The sequence below is a fragment of the Ambystoma mexicanum genome, chromosome 4q (genome assembly GCF_040938575.1).
Source record: "Ambystoma mexicanum isolate Mex_15411 chromosome 4q, UKY_AmexF1_1, whole genome shotgun sequence".
In the NCBI taxonomy this organism is placed as follows: Eukaryota; Metazoa; Chordata; class Amphibia; order Caudata; family Ambystomatidae; genus Ambystoma; species Ambystoma mexicanum.
The window spans coordinates 93,283,238-93,298,447 of record NC_090928.1 but is presented as its reverse complement, the minus strand read 5'-3'; the positions used below and the strand labels follow the sequence as shown (position 1 = coordinate 93,298,447).

At 44.7% G+C, this 15,210-nt stretch overlaps 1 protein-coding gene across 1 annotated transcript in view; it reads left to right on the top strand.

The window, feature by feature from the left end:
• SLC24A3 (solute carrier family 24 member 3) overlaps positions 1-15,210 on the top strand; it is a 1,254,778-nt gene that overhangs the window by 1,200,852 nt on the left and 38,716 nt on the right. The gene's annotated exons all lie outside the window — the stretch shown is intronic.

The following is a 15,210-nucleotide window of genomic DNA, read 5'->3' as shown; positions in this document are numbered from 1 at the left end:
CCCGCAGCAACTTCTCTCCTTCTCAGTTTGTGGCCACAACGGAAATGGAAGAGGGGCTCCGTATGGTTACAGTTTACAGTTTTAGTTTCCGTAGAGATCTAGAAAACCTTTCTTATGTGGTCTATCTTATGAAGCTACACAGAATTAAAGGAACAGAAATATACAAAACATCATAATACAAGAAACTTATTAAATCATCGAAGGATAACAGTGATTCTTAAGAACCTTCAAATTAATTTGCTGTAATTATATAAATAACTTAATAAACTGTCAGCAGTTACTTCTTCTATGTCAGGTATAATCAATACAACTTGCTACTGCAAATGCAACTTCTGGGTGGACAGTAGTGTTTACACAGGTCAGGACACTCTAATTGATAGAACGTTTAGCAAATAACATTAGGATGAAACAGGTACAGTGCAAAACAGTTAAGAGATAATGAACATAAAATCCAGGCAAAGGTTACTCAAAAACTAGCCAACACCATCAATAGCATGGTGGGTTTAAAAAAACACAAAACATCTCTCTGTTTTTCAGTTAATTTGCAAACCCATAGAGCTTCACTCCGTGGCTCCAAACTGTGTATGAACCGCAAGGGTGGCCACCAGGTGGCACTGTGACATGTCTAGCTTCATAACTGAAATGACCCCTTCTAGTCTCACTTTAAATGTGGGAGTGTTTGTTGTGGTTCATGTTTTAAGCCCACCGTAATATTGATGGCGATTGATAAACATGCCTCCATGCTCCGTTCCCAAGGGTGCTCACTAGACCGCACGATGACCCTCAATAAGGCTGAAGCATGTATGGGGTTCATAGTGTCTCAACCGTTTCGTGAAGGCCGGGTGTAGTGTATGTTCCTTTATGAGCATGCCACACCTGCTATTGGTAAATTAGCTATGCTGAGACCTCCTGCACTTCTTTTTTTAAGGCCTGTGGTCTGGGCTGCACCCTTAGCTATTTAGCAAACATGGATGAAGCCACTTTGCAACGCAGTGTTTGCCGGTGGCACATGGCCAGGAACAGTTTGGGAAAAGCATGCAAGGAGTGTACATTGTGAACAGGACTCAGGACTTTGGGCCTCATTAGGACCCTGGCGGCCACGGAATGAACGGTGCCGGTAAGGGACCGGCACCGTTAATTCCGGGCCGCCTCATTACGAGGTCTGCTGCGGGTCCCGCTCAGGAGGCCTGGCCAGAGCAGACCTCCTTAGCGGGACCCGCTAGCAGACCAGGATGCTAACAACGGGCCCGTCATTAACGGGCCCGTTGTTAGCATCCTCCCCATTCCCATTGAGCCCTATTGGGCTCAATGGGAATGGGGATTGATTTTTACCGGTGTCCAGAAAAGGGCAATTACAGGGTCCGCCAAGGTCGGCATGACCCGGTTATTGCCCTTTTCTGGGCTCCGGTAAAAAATCATTACCAGCAGCAGCCGTGCCATTAATAAGGGCACGGCTACCGCCAGGGTCGTAATGAGATCCTTTGTCTCGGAAGGATAGCTCAGGGGGCAACATGCTCACCTTGGAAACAAGACGACACGAAACAACACAGGTTAGATCCCCGGGTCCCCGCTTAGAAACCTCTGGGTATGAAGCGCGTTATAAATTCCTATGTCCACGCTTAGAAACCTCTTGGTATGAAGCGTGTTATAAATAACCTATCATATCATATCATGAGAGCCTGCGAAGCCCATAGAGTGCAGCTACAGAGATGTCATTGCTACGTTTCCATTGTGCCCAGAACATTTAGTACTGAGAGGTGGGCAACGGCCAGAGCCCGCCAGAAAGATTCCGAGGGAAACACGAAGTAGAGATGCATACCTACAGTCAACGGGGGCTACACGACAGGTGAAGGAGGGAGTCCAAAGTAGCGGTCCACCGTGGTGTGTGCCTGGCGAAATGGCAGACCGAAGGCACCCAGTAGAGATGGACAGAGTTTGATGCACACTTGGACAGAAAAGTGGACAGACACATGGCCACCAAAGCAACTGGTACCAACAGGGGCGTGATGGACATGGCACTCCCAGGACAGAGCACAGGTGAGCAGAGAAGTGTGCACGCTAGAGCCATGTGACATGTACAACCAAAGGGACCATGTGGAAGAAACCCATGGGACCACCACCCAGGGACAAACATGCGAAGGCACTCATGTGTGTGGAAATCACTGAGGGTACCCCGGCCCAGTATGCACATCTGGGGCAGGCCAGTTAGTATGAGGAGCCCACAGCCGGGAAAAGAATGTCCTCCTTCCCCCGGAAGCCTTCCTACGAGCCAAACCCATGGGAGGACCACAAAGGAGCACATACAGAGAAAAGCTTTGGCAAACATGAGAGGCAGTCTCTGCGGACCAGTTGGTGACATGGGCACATGCAGTGGACATGTGTGCAGTCCGCATGAGCTAGGATCACACGCATGAGTCTCGGGCCTTAACAAGTATGGTGAGCGTGGTTAAAGTGGGGATGTGTTTATGGATGAGGAGGGAATGCGACAAAATAATGTGTGGGTTTGTTGCATCCTTTAGAGGTGTCTGCCGGTCTTGTGCTAGTAAGGCTGTGTAAAATGCAGTGCTGACTTGTAAGGCAATGATAATTGCTGCATATGCAGTGGAATATGTAGCTTGTTTGTGCATTTGCATATATGTGGCTTTCAGCTGGCAGTGCAGTTAATGTCCATGGATGGCCAGTAGGTGGTGCTGTGTAACATGTGCGGCTTGTTCACTGAAAGAGCCTGTTCTTCTCTCACATTACTGGTCGAAGGGTGTTGTTTCCTGCATTTTTTTAAAACCACCATAATACTGTCTTTGCGGCTTCCTCATATTTGATCTGACATGCCTATTGTTTTGCCCTTGCTCATATTACATTGTAGCTTTTCTGTTGATGTTAGTCCTACTGCTGTTTCCACAGTGAGGCCCAATGATTGGTTATTGTAGTAGACAGGAATCTTTCATGAATACATGTGATGACTAACTCGCCCCAAAGCGCTGTATTCTTTCAGGGCTCTTGACTCAGCTGCATTGAGGGGACTTCCAGGCTGTTCCTCAGAAACAGTTGTAAAGACAGTTGCCGTGTTTCTTCACGGTGGTCGCCATTATGGATTGCTGCGCTGCGTGCGTGCGCGCGCGCGTGGGCGGCAATCTATGCAGAGTTCCCGCCGGAATGCTGGTAAAGGAGGAATCCGCGTGAGAAAGAACCCTGACCGCAGAGGCAGGTGCAGTCGGAGTCGTTCATTGGCGGTATTCGCCAACGGTGCATAATTAGCCCCATAAAAGCATGTCACTTAGCACTAGACAGCACCCCGATAATATCGGGAATCCACAGTTGCTGGAATAGAACTGAAGAAGAGACGGTTGTTTAGCTGAGAAGATTAATAGCGGTCCTTTCATTCACACATGTGTGCCGGAATTACCGCATGTTTGTGGCAGGCGTGTTTCTGTCGCCTTTGTACGTGCATGCAACCCTCGCGTTTGTGCTGCTTTGTTGACTGACGGTCACATTAAGTTGTGTGCAGTTCTTCACTAAAGACAAAAGGGCAGTATCAGTAAATTGCGTTGGTGTTGGAACATTTTTGTATTATTGTGCATTGACCTCCAGAGCAAATGGTCACTGGGTAGAGTGTCCACAATTGCTTGGGCTGCTGGAAAATCTTCGGGCACCAATGCAGTTTACATGATCTCTCCCAAAACCGTTGCCATTAGAACATTGGTAAATGTGTCATATATGGTTGGGAACTTATTTTTTGAGAAAACCATTTTGTCTTTTAAAATCAGATTCAGCTCGAGACAAATGTGGAGTGCTGCATGATATTCAGTGACTGACTGTATACTTCCCAGTTGGATCACAGACAGAGTTTGACTATGGAGTCAACAGTACATTGGCCAAGCAGTAGGGACCCTCACAGAGGCTTCCGTGAGTCCTAGTATATGTCATAGAAATAGGCCATCAGGGTGAAGGACACAACATCTATTAAGAGGTAGGTTACACAGTACTAGTGCAGGTGTATCAATGTTTTAAATATATATGGAGAAACTACCCCATTCTGTACAAGTCCCTTGCAAGAGTTCTGGTCAGATAGCTCCAATTTCAGGGACGTCATTTTGGGTTCGCCAGGGGGCGCAGCTGCATCCCCTGGGGTGTCCCTTGCTACCCATGTAGTCTCCCTTGCTACAGGGGGTTTCACAAGTGTAACACTTTGAGCAGTGACCCTAAATAAGAAAGAATAGGAATAACAAATAATTTGTCTTTCTGGAAATCTATACAACAATTACTAGACTCATTAAAAGGGTTAAAGGTCATGCTTTATTGCTTCCCATGTTGTCACTCGGGTCGGGGTCAAATTACATCACTTCCTGTGATGTTATCAGATGTGAAGGGTTATGTGATGTCACTTCCGCTACCCCAGGCATTTTGGTGAAATGACATCACTGTCATATTGTGTAATATGTCTTTACACAAATTGTGGGAGACATTTTGTTTATTATAATGCAATTTCACACCATCATCTTCTGGTCACTTGCTCCTTCTGATGCAAGTGACCTTCCAGGTGTGGATACATGTAGAATGTGTGTGGCTGGAAAGAACATGGAGCTGTATTCAGGGTATGATGTACTGCAGGGAAGCATTTAAGGCGTTCACCTAAATGGCACTAAAAACTGGCTTAGCAATTTAAAAAAATAAGAGGCAGAATTTAGATAGATGTCTGCTCTCTTGTGCTAAACATTAAAGTCAAACAGCCATACATTGGGAAGGGTGGATAGCTACATGGCTGAAAGCTTTATCTGCAGCGTGTACTTCACATGTTGTCATCCTACAACAGGGCCAATTTAGCCTTTAATCTTACTGAGATTGTAAAATGCTGTGAAATGAAGGTCCATTAAACAAAACGGGTGTCATATTAATACCTGTTATTAAAGACCTTAGTAGCTGGATGAGTCTCGCACGAAACACTATATATCTTCTTCTTCTTCTTCTCCTTCTTCTTCTTCTTCTTCTTCTTCTTCTTCTCCTTCTTCTTCTTCTTCTTCTTCTTCTCCTTCTTCTTCTTCTTCTTCTCCTTCTCCTTCTCCTTCTCCTTTTTCTTCTTCTTCTTCTTCTTCTTCTTCTTCTTCTTCTTCTTCTTCTTCTTCTTCTTCATCTTCTATGCCTGCAATCAACTGATGAATGCTAAATATCAGAGAAATAATAGCTGGTGTTATTCTGTGTTTGGAGCTTCCTTTCACATGTGGCCAGTTCTAATAGCAGACATTGGGAAGTCTCTGGTGAATTTAATTACATTACAGTAATGATATCATGTTTCTATTACAGGTGGGCATTGATACCACAACTAGGATGTCGTAAGAAATATACATAGAGGTTTTCAGGCAGATATGGACTGCTTTCACGTATTATCCTGCCAGCCATAATTATAAAAGGCTAAGTGAAAATGGCGTACAAGCACACAATTTCACCACAAGATAGCGGTGGTTAAAAGCACCCAGTTGCAGTTCTGGATGGATGGCACAAGCCAAAGAGAGCACAGACAGGCAGAATTTCAGGCGAGAGACCTCACAGTGATTCCGATGTAGGTCTGCTAGTTAGACAGCCCGGGATGGAGAAGGCCAATAGAAGGACGGCATGGACAGAGAGATAGCGTAGGATATGCTAGAATGTGTTGCGCTACGCAGGTATGAGCCAATATGGAGATAGGTTTCTGTATTTGCAGAAATTATCAAAATGTGACCAACGGTCAAGAAAGAATACTGGCAGATGAAACATACAATGTGAACTATATTTAAGCAATAAGCCCTGAGCTGGGGGGCATTACTGCTTTAGGTAATGCCCCGGGGCCTATAGTTACATGCCCGAGTGAACTGAGGGCCTTGATGCAGGCCCCGGGGCATTACCAGAAGTTGGAATGCCCCCCCCAGTGAGGGTCTTATTGCTCTTAGTATTCCGGCACGTTGTACCGGGATACGAATAGTTTATAAATTTCATTATAAAAATAAAACATTGAAAAAAGATCCTCACCATGAATCGGGGAGAAGGGACTATACGTAGTCCCTTCTCCCTTTCCATGGTGGCCATGCTGACATCGGTGCTGCGCCAGGAACACTAATGTTCCCGGCACAGCCAATGGACATGGATGCAGAAGGTAAGTGGGGAGGGGGTGGGGAGTGCCTTGTGTGGAAAACAGGGGTGAGGGAATGGGACGCAGGGAAGTGTACTTACCTGCAGAACCTGGCGAGGGCAGATGGCGACCTACCGCTCTGATGATGCTCGGAGCAGGGTCTTTCCCAGTGTCGTAAAGACCCCATTCCGAGCCTCCTCATTTGCTGGGAGGCTGCCACTCCCCCTCGCCGGGTATTAATATGCAGTAGTGAACTGCAGACTTATCAAGAGCACTCCAATACACAAGTGATGGGACCACTAGAACGCGCAGTGAAACACCTGGCTGCATGAATAAACTAACCTATCTAGATTGTTCATAGAAAGTACTGAATGGGGCAATTATTCTTATTTTGTTTTTATTAATACTTTTGGCTAACACAATAAACCTTTTGGATACATTTATAACTGTAAATGATGCAAATACATAAAAAAATACCATGCACATAAAAAAAAATATTAAAAGACAAACATCAAGCAATTCATACAGTAGTATTTAATACTTATAAAAGCATTGTTTGATAATATCATCATTCAGCTCATTTTTAATTGATGTAGCAAACCACATTAGATTCAAATGAATACAAGCTTTGTTGTAAGCAGTAATGCACCACCACACCTGTTCAGTTTGTAGCCAGTCATGGCGTCTTTTAGCTTTTCGGGAAATTCAAGTCCTATTTAATGCCTCTAAGCAATATACGTTGTATACTCACCCAGACATGCATTGCTACAGCTGTTATCACGAGACATTCCGCTGCTGCAATCGCAGACCAAAACTGATCTGCAGCAATGCTGTCAGGGCGTGCACAGAAGTGCGCATATCTTTAGATATAGAGATCCAGTGCCTCCTCGCAAGTAGTCAAAATAGGCCTACTAGTTTCCATGGTCTTAGCGCACAAACGACCATTGTACTGCAAAATTGAATATGCGCGGACTTTGCCCGGACTTTGCACTGCAAAAATACACTTTGCACAGTTCCATGAATCAGGGTTTGTGTCGGCAGTGCAAAGTCACTTGTCAGCAGTGTAAATTCCCTTTGAACTGAGCAAATATTCAATGAATCAGGCCCGTAGTCTATTTTAACAAGGAATATTCTGCCACGTGCCTCTATACACCATAACCTGCAGAATATTGAAACGCTGATACAAGATAAAGCATCTTAGAGTACCGGTGCATGCCTTAATCAAGTATCTGCGCGGTTTAGTTAACTGAAAACTTTGTTTAACGTATTCTTTGTAGCATCGTTTTTCCTCCAATGTCTCTATAGATCTCACTCTGTCCCATTCTTGAGTCTTATACTTGAATTTCTGCAAATAATAACCAATGTCAGCTGCCTCTCACAGGGGTAGATCTCCACATGGACTTGCGTAAGATCAAGCAATTCTACAAATGCGCTATTTTCTCTCTGATAATGGACGTGGGCCTTAAACATCGAATATATATATAAAAGCTCCGATGTAGTACGATCTTTATTGTTTTGCTTGACGCAAGAAGATTTTCTGATGGTATATAGGGAAGTAATTCCCAGTTCCATTCTCATGGCAGACACAGGAACTGACATTGGTAAGCCTAGCAGTGACCTAAGTATTTTTCCTTCCAATTTATCTACCCAATCCACGTGTTTTTCAGGAATAATTTCTAAGCCATATAGAATGCAAGGAACGATTGCTTTGGTGTACACTTGGATGAGTCCCTCCATGTCTGCCACACAGATATTGAATAATAGGGGTGCAAGAATGCACCCCTGCTTCAAACCTCTGTAGGTCGGCATGAGGAGAGAAATATCCCCCTCTTGTGAGAGGCGAACCGTAACTGTTGTATCTGTATAAAGGGCCTTTATGAAATATAATAAGTGTTTATCAATGCCCCTTATTTCCAGTTTGGTCCATAATATGTGGCGGTCGACACAGTCAAATGCTTCCGTATAAAAAACAAAGCATGAAAAAAGATCTCTGTCTGACCCATTTAACATGTCAGCTGTTCACAGACGCAATGTCCAGATAGCTTGTGTAGCTCTTCCTAAAGCCTAGCTGGCGGGGTTTTAGCAGCTGTTTATCGCCAATCCAAGCATTCAGCAGTAGTAATAGTATTGTTGCGAAAGGTTTGCTGCTTGTGTCTAGCATAGCTGGTAATCTGTATCTATTAAGATCTTTGTGGGAACCGCGTTTATGTATCGGGACCGGTATTGGGTTGAGCCTGCTCTGGAGGAAGCACTCATGATTTGCATACTTTAGTGTATATTTCATGGAGCAATCTGGCCCAAAACTGTGGATTGGACTTCAGTACAGCGTTGGCTAGGCCATCCGATCCACGGGCCCGGGATGGTTTTAGCCTTGTCAATATGCCTAAAATATCCATAATTTCAATGTTGAATACTGGAACTCCTCTGTACACAAACTTAGGGTCCTGTTTCACATTACTTGTTCCCAATATGAACCCTTTACATGTATCTTCTAATCTTCTTCAGCTATGGCACAAAGTTCCTTTGGGGTCATGGTGGCCAGATAAGTTCGATAAAGATACCAAAAGTAGGGCAATTAACCGATATTTACTGTATGCAGTAATTTCTCTTTACCCCATGCCATAAATACCTCATGCAATCCAAAAATGAGGCATTTAAAATACTACAGGCCCCTTACAAAAATGTTTACATTATGATCGCTGCTGGTGTCATTTACTGCCAGCAGGACAATATCGCCCATTACAGAAAAAGAAAACTGATTACCGCTGGTGCTAAAATTGCCACTGGTGGAAAAATGACCACCATTATTAAATGTATTACTGACAGTGAAAATGTCATGCTTACTAGCAATCCCCTTTTCAAGGAATAAAATGGTGGCAGTTAGCACGCAAATGACATTAGGAACAACCTTCCTCTTGGTCTTGGGCCGGATCGCCGGATTTCCAGATGCTGCTCAAGACTTTCCTTTTGACCTCCTTTCCCCTCCTTGCTAAACCCCACAGTCGCTGAGATTGGTGACCATGGCTCTTATGTGTCCTTCTGGGTCCTGACCTTGCCCCAATTCACTTTAGCCTCCACCCTCCGGCCCCCAGCACTTGCCTTCGGGTGCCCCCTGGACTCTGCTGTCTCACAGGCCTGCACTTATTATTCTATTGTCAGTTGACCACTCTCATCAATTGATCTCTGCCTGGAACGTAACAGATGCTTGCAACTTGCTCCCTAGCACTTCCCACCTTGGAACTCCTAGCACTTGCCCCCCTGCCTCGTCCCTTCTCTCTCTCTGCACTTGCACGCTCTGAATGCTCACAAGGACTAGTAGGACCGCCTCTTTCTTTCTCTTCATTGTTATTGTATTTTGCCTTTCATTCCCATGTTCCCTCCCCGTTGCCCTGAGGATGCTTTGAAACACAATTTACTTGATGTATAAGGACCTTACAAATGCACAATAAATAAATAAGTAAATAAATAAATAAACGACAAAAACAAAATGATGTGCTGCTACCTGCAGTGTACTATAGTGGGGCCCTGAAACCATCGTAGGAATGGTGAGTCCCTCTGTGGTGCTATCCCTTTCCCTTAATTTGAAGTATGTTATGGCTCTGGATAGCATGTTATTTATCGGTGGTGGTGCATTTGAACACTATAAGTATTTCTTTAATTCAAAAATCCTTAAAAAATGTGTGTGGCTAGTTGTATGTTTTACTATTCTAGGGCCCCCCCATATTTTCACCTTTACCAGCCATACACACTGTTATGGACCCTGCTTAGAAAGAGTGGGCGGAGGTCTCTGAAAGTGGGATTGCATTGAAACCTAGCATTCGCTGGTCATGCTACCCTTGCTCGTTACTCATTCTGCTCCCAATCAACCGAAGGCTTCTAGCCCAAGACACACACTGCACAAAATCAGGTTCTACCTCCGATCCCGGCACTGACGGATTTTGCTGGTGTTGCCCCAGTTTAGCAGATCTGTTTCTTTGCTGACAGATGCCTCACAGAAACGTGTCCCCAGCGGTAAACGCTGAGACCGTGAAAGCCACAGAAAATGTAGCTAATGAGATTGACTTGTTTTATCCCGTGGAGCAGTGTTAGAATGCCTGCCGTTTGCCAACGAGCCACATTCTTGCCTTGTGAATTGTATTTTGTGTTCCAGAAAATACGGCTGTAATATCCATTGCAGCCGGATCTGCTTCCTGGCAGAGTGCATTGTACAGCTAGCATCACTCCTCTGGGGAAATCACACATTCTGTGCTCATGTTATGAAGCTTTTCAGTTGAACTGCTCAGCTCGAAATGAGATAGAACAGTTTAGTAAATAAATATAATATTGATTTGACACTAGGCAGTCATATTTTAAGAAATATATTTTTGGAAACTGAAGGCCAATGTGCAGGGTTTTACCTGGGGCGTGGCTAGGAGGGCAGGGTTTTAACTGGGCCGGGGCTAGCTGGGACAGAGCGCTGGCTGTCTCCGAAGGCTTCCCTTGAGCTGGGGTGTTGCCATGGCTCACTCAGTCCTCTATGTGTGTGATTTTAATCAAGAGTTTGTGAGTGTGGGGGTTCCAGGAGTGTGAAGACTTGTCATTTTTTTACATTTTCCCATTACCGCATCAATCAGAAAACGTTACATTACCGCAGGAATGATGACCAGGGAATTGTGGAAATAGAAAGAGCAAGAAAAAAAGGCACTGGGACATGCGTGCAAAGGACACAGCTGTGGCCAATGGAAAACAATGGTAATGGGTGTGGCCAGTGGGCCCTGAAGCCATCGGCCATGGATAGTGGGCCACTGCAAATGGCTGAAGGGCACTGGGCCTTGTGTGGTGGGTGCTGGGAGTGCATTTCACAACTTCATTGTGAAATATTAAAAAGAGCATGTCTCTCCCAACTTGAGGGCTGCAAATGCAAGTGGGGCAGCTGTGGTTTGCATTGCTGCAGTCCTATTTAAAATAGAGTGCATACCAGCGTCGGCAAAGCCCTTGCCATGCATTCTGCATTCCATCGTGCCCACTGAAAGTAGGCGCAGGAGAAAGTCATTATTTTATGCTAATTTCAAAGAGCATTCTGTTTGTGGGTTCAGTAAGCTTTGAAATACACACAAACACCCCTTCATTGTGCAAATACATGAATAGGGTGGAATGTGCATATCAGTGATGAGTGAGTAAAGATCACCTTATCCACAAAGGGGACCTGAGCAATTCTGGGGGTTCGGGGGGCTGTGCAGCCGTGCAAATGATGCGCTGGCCAGCCCCCATGCATACATTCGTTGTGGGAGCTGGAAGCACACCACACAGTGACTGGCACTTAAATGGTCTACCATTGTGAAAAAGTACAAGAAAAGAGCTTTTACTTCCGTTTGAGGAATGCGAATGCAAGTGGGGCAGCAGTCGTTCATATGACTGTGGTTCTATTTAAAATGAAATACATGTCAGGGTTGGCGCTGACCCAGTCATGCATTGCACATTCCCAAGTGCCTATTTCAAATAGGCGCGTGTGAATGGGACTAGTTCTGTGCATTCCAAAGAGCTTTTTGTCGTTTGTGGACGCAGTATGCGCCTGGAGGTACACAGAAACAGCACCTTCTTGGCACAAATGCACCCAGGGGGTAACACAGTGCATCTGAAGGCGCTTATCTGTGTTGGGCTCATTCTGATGCCCTTTGGGAATAGGGCACATGCCTGTCTTGATACAAGTGATGAGATGCACGCACAAGTCAAAATAAACATCTTGAGACTCTAGCCCATCCCTCCTTAAAACCCACATGGCTTTTAAAAGTCGTTTAACCCAAAATGAGCCCCAATGGTCTATGGATGGACCGGGGCTTGAACCGATTTGAGCCGAATCAGAACTTACCAACTCGTCTCCATTTGGCGTGCAAGCCATCTTGATGGAGGTTTCCATGGCTCAAGCCGATTCAAGCCTTTTCTTTAAAGGTTCAAACCAGAATCCGAGTTTAAGTTTAAATGATATCCACGTATGCTGTGTAAGTTATGCAAAAAACTTGTATTCACTAAGGAAAACTCTGACATCATATACTTTGTTCAAAATCTGTTCTAGCGTTCACCTCATTCACGAAGCAGTTACACTTCACCACAAAACAGCCAGTCTAGCTTCCAGAGATGGCCATTACTCCATTGCAAGTTAATGCCTAAGCCATACAATACTACTAAAATTCTCAATTCTTTTTCTCTCACAAACAAACCTTTTTCTCATACACCTCTACACTTTCTCTACTTATCATGGGGCGTATAGCTCAGTGACTACGCGCTTGTCTTGGAAGCAAGACGCGTAGAGCAACACAGGTTCGAATCCCGCGTCCATGCTTAGAAACCTCTTCGGTATTAAGTGTGTTATAAATAACCAATTATAATATAATTATAATATATCCCATAAACTATCATCTTCACATTTCAACTTTCGCACTTCACCGAACAAACACCATGGATTTGCAGGTGTAACTTATGGCACAGGTGTTAGGTTTCTGCAGCAAACTTACACCTTTGGATGTGTCTGCCATGCACACCTGCACAGTCCCCTGACACACCCCAAAAGCCAGACCACATAACCTGACACACCCATTTCAAGTAGGTTACATCAAAACTTGCGTCGTGGAAGATACTCCAGTTCGCTAAGCTTGCTGGCCTCCCATTAAAAATGTGTAAACCATTTTAGTGAATTAATAAAAGTAATGGTAACAGAAGGTACGCCATTTTTTGGTCTAAGTCATACATATTTTCTGATTTTTTTTTAAATGTGAAAATGTCTTTTGACCTGAAGGACATATAATCATAAAGGTTTTCAAACTAACTGTGTGCCTCAGCCCCTCCTAAACTAGTACATTTGGTGTGATCCATGTTATGGTACAAAAGATGGATGGCCTCATTATAAGTTTGCCGACATCCCGCCGGTAATTCCAGCGGGATACCAGCAAACTGACCTACCATTTCCGCCACCCGATATCCCTGAATTTTCGGGCTATTACAGGAGGTGGGAAAGGGCGTCAAATCTCCATTCCATGGAGCCCCGTCGGACTGCAGATGCGTGTTTCATTAGCTATTGTTTTTATTGGACATGTGTTTCACATGATTTAACAATGATAGTTGAATCTTTCAGCCACATTGATTTGGAGGATCATAAAATCCTTTACCACCATCTCAATACCTCTGCCTTCTTCTAGCAGAAAGCGACCCCCGGATGGATCGCCTCATTCCTAGAAGGCAGAGTTACGAGAGTGTTTGCTGAGAATGCGAGTGCAGCACCAACTCCCATCTCCGTGGGGTCCCACAAGGCTCTTCAATCTCCCCAACACTCTATAAAATCTCCACGAGACCTCTATTTGTCATCCTGGATTCCATCGGCAGAGCCTCCACGAACTATGCTCATGACACACAAGTCTTCCTCCCACTGTCAGGCAACTACGAGATGGAATCTGAGGTCCTAAATATGGCTTATAACTCCATTCAGGCATGGATGGCTATGAAACGCCTCTGCCTAAATGGGGACAAGGCTGAAATCCTGCTGGTAGGGGCCCTAAAAAAACTCAATGCGCAGGATGCAGCTTTTAACATTGATAACATTCAGATCCCCGTCTCATCCTCAGTTAAGGCCCTAGGGTTCTATCTAGATGCCACCCTCTCAATGTCACGTCAAGTCAACTCCATAGCCTCAGCTGCCGCTACCTTACCAAACTCCTGACACAGCCAAACCCTTCCGGTCGATGGACAGTTGCCTCACCATCGCCAGAGCCATCATAGGTTCAAGGCTCGATTACTGTAATGTCCTCTTCACCGGCACATCAGCAAAAAACATACACAAAATGCAAGTCATTCAAAATAATGCGCTTGGAGCAGCTCTTGGCATCCCGAAAAAGGAACACATCACTGCAGCAAAGTGGGAAACAGATGGCTGCCCATCAAAGAGTGTGTTCTATTCAAAACGCTGGCAATCACGCATAAGTGTCTCATGAACATGGCCCCGCGCTATCTCTCCGAGAAGGTTCACTTCCTTTGTCTTGTCTTTAAATCTCTTCACAACCTTGCTCCTCCCTACCTCTCCTCTCTTCTCTCATTCTACACCCTCTCTCGCTCTCTTTGTTCCGCTGATCTCTTCTTACTCTCTGTCACCCCACCCCCTTGTGCCCCCTCTCGTTTCTGCTCTTTTCAGCTCCTTACCCCCTTACTCTGGAACTCCCTACCTTTTTCTATCCGCTCCTCCATCACCTATTCCTCCTTCCACTCCTCATTGAAATCACTCCTTCTTCATTCCCCTCCCTGACATCCTTCCCTCTCTCACCCTTCTCTCCCTCCCTCTAGTGCCCTTCTTTTTGTTCTCTATATCTTTCCCCTTCTCTTCAAAATTCTCCTTCCTCCTACCATTCACTTTACTCACTACTCTCTCTCCGTCTTCCCTCCTTCCCCACCCTCTTCCTCTCCTTTCACCTTTTCTTATGCAAAATGTTCTACATGACGATTTTCTGGTTTGATTCATGTTTACTGTTATTGCTTCTACTGTTCCGTGTTTAATGTGTTCTTGTTGTTAACTGTAAATCGCCTTGGATTAAGATGCTATATAAAACAATAAATATAAATATCAATATAAGGTTAAGAGAGCCTGCTCCCCCAGACCCACCAGATCTGTTTATGCCCATCGACTCCTTCTACCCAAAATCAAACGTGCCAAAGCAGGAGGCACAAGCTTCCTCTTCACAGCAGCTGAACAGTGGAACGCCCTGCCTCCCTCAATGAGGACCCAACAGTCCTATGGAGCATTCCACAAGGCACTCAAAACATGGCTCTTGGTGTAACATAATTATGTCAGTCACTAATGCTAGTATCTTGATTTGTACAAGTTTGCTACCTGTAATCCACATTATGTGACCTGTCATGACAACTGTGAACAAATGTAACTTGGCTCTGTAACAGCGCCACAATGCCTTCGGGCTGCTGTGCACTTTAAAAATGAATAAAATAAAATAAATAAATAAATCTACTTATACCATTACAGCTATAATGATGGAAAAATGTGATACATAAAGGGGCGAGGAGCAGCATAAAAAATGAGATGGAGGAGTTTCTGAGATTTTACATGTTTCAAATGTAAAAGTTCAGAGCTATGA